This window comes from Ornithorhynchus anatinus, chromosome 2, assembly GCF_004115215.2.
Source record: "Ornithorhynchus anatinus isolate Pmale09 chromosome 2, mOrnAna1.pri.v4, whole genome shotgun sequence".
Taxonomy (NCBI): Eukaryota; Metazoa; Chordata; class Mammalia; order Monotremata; family Ornithorhynchidae; genus Ornithorhynchus; species Ornithorhynchus anatinus.
In genome coordinates, this window is record NC_041729.1 from 25,806,809 (window position 1) to 25,812,419 (window position 5,611).

The following is a 5,611-nucleotide window of genomic DNA, read 5'->3' on the forward strand; positions in this document are numbered from 1 at the left end:
TCAGTAGAGTGTGAGAATAGTTCCTTCCCCAACTACTAGAAACCTGACCACCTCCTTCCTCCTCTCACAGACACTCCCCCCTCACCACAGACTGCCCCTGGCCCCTCCACATCCAACATCAGAAGGTCCGTCATGGAGCCCACCCTGCTCTGCATTGATATCTGCAGTAACTTCTGTTGAACAAAAAACAGTGTGAAAAGCACCCTACTTAACTCTTCAATAATTAAAACGTTTCCTGGCCCACAAGAAGCCAACACTCTAAATAGCGGAGGGAAGGCAGATGATGAAGAACGAAATACAAACGCAATAAAAACTTTCACATTCTCTTGTCCCCAGAGTATCTTCCCTCCCATTTCCTCTCCTCCCTGGGTACTTGTTCCGATGGACCTCCTGCTCAGTGTGCTGGAGCTAATCCCGCCCCACCCCACTTATGTGTAGATCCACATTCCATTCATTTATCTGATGTTTTTCTCCCCCTGTAGATTGTGAGCTCCTCGTGGGTAGGAGGCATGTCTACCAAGTCTGTGTATTGTCCTCTCCAAGCATTCAGTACTCTTCTCTGCACACTCAGTAAATAAGATCGATTGACTGACTGATAAACCCCTTCCTGCGTAGCGTGTCAGCTTACTCTGCCGCTCAGATCCCCGGGCCACCTCTGATTCCCACTCTGCCCCTCACTGTCTGTGTCCCAGCTCCGGCCCTGTCCCTGACTGGCACTTCCTCCCCTCTCAGAGCCGCCTCTGCCCCTTTCTCGCTGTCTTCATCCAGCCCCAGCTCTCGCCTCTCACTGGTCCTCCGTGGTTCCCTCTGTGGGCTGTGTCCCGTGGCCAGGGTGACTCAGATGGGCCCATCTCCCACCTCTCTACATCCTGGGCTCAACTTCAGGACCTCCCTCTCAGCTCCTGCAGAGACAGACACTATCTTCTTCATCTTCCTCATCTTTCTTGAGGTTCCCCGTACTTTCATTCATTCATTCATTCGGTCGTATTTATTGAGCACTTACTGCGTGCAGAGCACTGTACTAAGTGCTTGGAAGAGTACGGTATAACAACAGACACATTCCTGTCCACAGTGAGCTCACAGTCTAAAAGGGGAAACATACATTAATAGAAATAAATAGATGAATAAATTACAGATAAAAACATATAATAATAATGTTGGTATTAAGCGCTTACTCTGTGCAGAGCACTGTTCTAAGCGCTGGGGTAGATACAGGGTAATCAGGTTGTCCCATGTGAGGCTCACAGTTAATCCCCATTTTACAGATGAGGTAACTGAGGCACAGAGAAATTAAGTGACTTGCCCACAGTCACACAGCTGACAAGTGGCAGAGCCGGGATTCGAACTCATGACCTCTGACTCCCAAGCCCATGCTCTTTCCACTGAGCCACGCTGCTTCTCTATTAAATGATGGCATTGGTGAAGCGCTTACTATGAACCAAGCACTGTTCTAAACTCTGGGGTGGATACAAGGTCATCAGATGGTCCCACACGGGGCTCACAGTCTGACGTCCCATTTTCCAGCCGAGGAAACCGGGGCCCAGAGAAGCGACGGGGCTTGTCTGAGGTCACACAGCAGATGGGTGGCAGAGGCGGTTTGGAACCCACATCCCCTGCCATGTGACAAAGCAGAGGGCTGAGTCACGGTGATGGGATCACGGCGAATCCGGCTCGGGGGGACGCTCGTCCTCCGGGGGAGGAGGCTCCCGGGCCCCGCAGGGCCCCCGCACAGACGCCCCTCGGGCTGGCGCGCAGCTGGGCGGCTTCCCTAGGTACATCCTTCAGCGCCCGTACCAGTCCCACTTCCTCTCCAGCTCCTACTTCCCCTTCCCCCAGCCGCACTCCCACCTCCACCACTGGGTCTTCTGGGAAAATTTCTGGGGGTGGTAATTTTTCAAATAAAAAAATCAAAATCCCTTATAATCACGGTATAATGGGTCAATACATATTTTTTCCAACACAAGTTGCATCCTGCCCACTGTCTGAGCTCCTTGCAATACAGAAACCAGGACAGGAGGACTCTGTACGTGACCTGGGAGGGCTAGGAGTTTGTGGCCAGCCTCCCCGTTGTGTCCTCTAGACTGTAAACTCATTGTGAGTAGGGAATATACTGGTGTATTGTACTCTCCCAAGCGTTTAGTATAGTGCTCTGCTGTGACCAGACCCACCCTGGCCTAAGTAACAAGATTAGCTCACTATCATCTGACAGGGAGGGATAAGAAGCGTGAGCACTTCCCATACCAACCCCGCAGGGCCCGGACGAGCAGTAAGGCCGAACAATTAGACCCGGTATGAGAAAATTGCGATGGGTCAAGTCTCACCGTCTTTTTTTACCCCAAATGTGGCCAATAGAAGTGGATCGGGAAGTAGCAAGGTATATCTGGGGAGGGGTCTTGAAGAACTCTTTGTAGTAAATTGGAACTCTGTCACACCACCGTGGCTAATGGCCTCTACTCAGAGACGGGGACGCCCATTCGGTTGGATCCCCCGTGGTGGGTCCGCTCCTCTGCCGCCCACCTCCTCACCGTCCCCCGTTCACGCCTATCCTGCCGTCGACCTCCGGCCCACGTCCTCCCGCTGTCCCGGAATGCCCTCCCCCCTCACCTCCGCCAAACTAACTCTCTTCCCCTCTTCAAAGCCCTACTGAGAGCTCACCTCCTCCAGGAGGCCTTCCCACACTGAGCTTCCCCTTTTCCCTCTGCTCCCTCCCCCTTCCTCCCTTCACCTCCCCTCAGCTAACCCCCCTTTCCCTCTGCTCCTCTCCCTCTCCCTTCCCCTCCCCTCAGCCCTGTGCTCATTTGTATATATTTTTATTACCCTATTTATTTTGTTAATGAGGTGTCCATCCCCTTGATTCGATTTATCGTGATTATGTTGTCTTGTTTTCGTCCGTCTGTCTCCCCCGATTAGACTGTTAACCAGTCACTGGGCAGGGATCGTCTCTATCTGTTGCCCAATTGTACATTCCAGGCGCTTAGTCCAGTGCTCTGCACATAGTAAGCGCTCAATAAATACTATCGAATGAATGAATGAGTGGCCGACAGGACCTCCTCGTTGGAGCTAGGAGGAGCGAGTATTCCCTTCCTTAGGAACTCGACCTCCGGGTGGCTGTGAAAGGTCGCCCATGTTGGAGGGGCTTAAAAGGTAGTCCCTTGGTGATTATAAACAGTAGTGTTGGGGTGGTTTGAAAGGTAGCCGAAGGAGACAACCGGTGTCTCCTCCTCAGTTTTACCAGCTGCTAGACGCTGGGTGCCATGCTGATCGGAGATAATAGTTGCTTATTAGCCTAGGAATAACTTCGCTTCTGAGGGTTATCTATCACAGATTCTTTGTGCTATCATCTTAATCCATTCGATTGTATTTATTGAGCATGTAATAATAATAATGTTGGCATTTGTTAAGCGCTTACTATATGCAGAGCACTGTTCTAAGCACTGGGGTAGATACAGGGTAATCAGGTTGTCCCACGTGAGGCTCACGGTCTTCATTCCCATTTTACAGATGAGGTCACTGAGGCCCAGAGAAGTGAAGTGACTTGCCCATGGTCACACAGCTGACAAGTGGCAGAGCCGGGATTCAAACCCATGACCTCTGACTTCCAAGCCCATGCTCTTTCCACTGAGCCACACCGCTTCCCAATGTGCGGAGCACTGTACTAAGTGGTTGGGAGAGTACAGCAGTAAACAGAGACATTCTCTGCCCACGGCGAGCTTACATTCTAGAGGGGGAAATACTTGTGGTATTTGTTAAGTGCTTACTATGTGCCAAGCGCTGTTCTAAGCTCCAGGGTAAATCCAAGGTAGCCGGGTTGGACGCAGTCCCTGTCCCACATGGGGCTCACAGTCTTCATCCCCATTTTACAGATGAGAGAACTGGGGCACAGAGTAGTCAAGTGACTTGAACGAGACCACCCAGCGGACAAGTGGTGGTGCCGGGATTAGAACCCAGGTCCTTCTGACTGCCAGGCCTGTTCTCTATCCGCTAGGCAAAACCGCTTCCATTACACATAACCCTGGAGTCTGCGAATCCATTTGCAACCCTCTGATTCGCGATCCCACGAGTCTCCCGGCGGCTGGCTCCGGCCGATGGCTTCTGCTTAATAAATGCGATCGACTGGCAATCCTCTCGGGCTCCCGCTCGATACGGATCCGCCGCTTATGGCCGGGATCTTTACATTCAACTCGGCGGCTCCCGTTGCCGAGGGCCGCGGCTTAGAAGTGGCGACTCGTTCAGAGGAAGAGTGGGGAGGAAGCCAAAGGATTTAGAACAAGTGTAGGGGTGAAGACAGGGGTCACCCCACAGAAATCCTCTAGGTTTGGCAGTGCCAGATACACTTAGTCATGCGCGTCTCTTTTTCCATTATCTGCCAGGGTCATCGGTGGTGTTTGTTAAATTGTGGTGTTGGTTAAATGCTGTACTGAGCATTGTACTACACTACACTAGTACCACACTCCTTAGTATTGGGAGTCAGAGGTCATGGGTTCTAATCCCTGCTCCGCCACTTGTCAGTTGTGTGACCTTGAGCAAGCCGCTTCCCTTCTCTGGGCCTCCGTTACCTCATCTATAAAATGGGGATGGAGACCGTGAGCCCCGTGGGGGACCACCTGATAGCCCTGTATCTTCCCCAGCGCTTAGAACAGTGCTTGGCACATGGTAAGCGCTTAACAAATACCAACATTATTATTCTCATCCTAGGTAATTAAGTCGGACACGGTCCCTGTCCCACAAGGGGCCCAAGGTCTAAGGAAGAGGTCCAGAGAAGTTAAATGACTTGTCCAAGATAACACAGCAGGCAAGTGGCACACGGGGAATTAGAACCCAGGTCTCCTGACTCCCAGATCTGCCACGAGGCTTTGCCTATAGCTCTGGCGCCTCCTGCTGTTGCCCTCAGGCATCCTCCCCAAGGCACCCACGGATTGGGTGTCTCTCCTGGATCGCTGACCCCAAATAATACTGATAATGATGGCATTTGTTAAGCGCTTACTATGTGCAAGGCACTGTTCCAAGCGCTGGGGAGTATACAAGGTGATCAGGTTGTCCCACGTGGGGCTCACCGTCTTAATCCCCATTTTACAGTTGAGGGAACTGAGGCGCAGAGAAGTTAAGTGACTTGCCCAAAGTCCCACAGCTGACAAGCGGCGGAGCTGGGATTTGAACCTATGACCTCTGAGTCCCCAGCCCGGGCTCGTTCCACTGAGCCACGCTGCTTCAGTTCTGCTAACCCATCCTGGAGTCTCGCCGGCAGGGACAAGCGCGGCCCCGTGGTTGTGGCACCTCCCTCAGCGATGATCCTGGGCCTCGGGTCACCTGGGCTCCTCCCCTGCCGCCTGGCTCCCCAACGCCACGGGGCCTGGGAACGAGGCCCCCGGGGGGCTCCTTGGCACAGAAAGCGAAAGCCCAGCTAGCCTCAAAGACCACATCACCACACCTCCTCCTGGAGAGAACCAGGCTCACTACGGGGCACCCTAACGGGACTTCCAGAAAAGTGGCCTAGTGGATAGACCATGGGCCTGGAAGTCAGAAGGACCTCGGTTCTGATCTGGCCTCTGCCACTTGTCTGCTCTCTGACCTTGGGCAAGTCACTTCACTTCTCTGGGCTTCAGCTACCTCA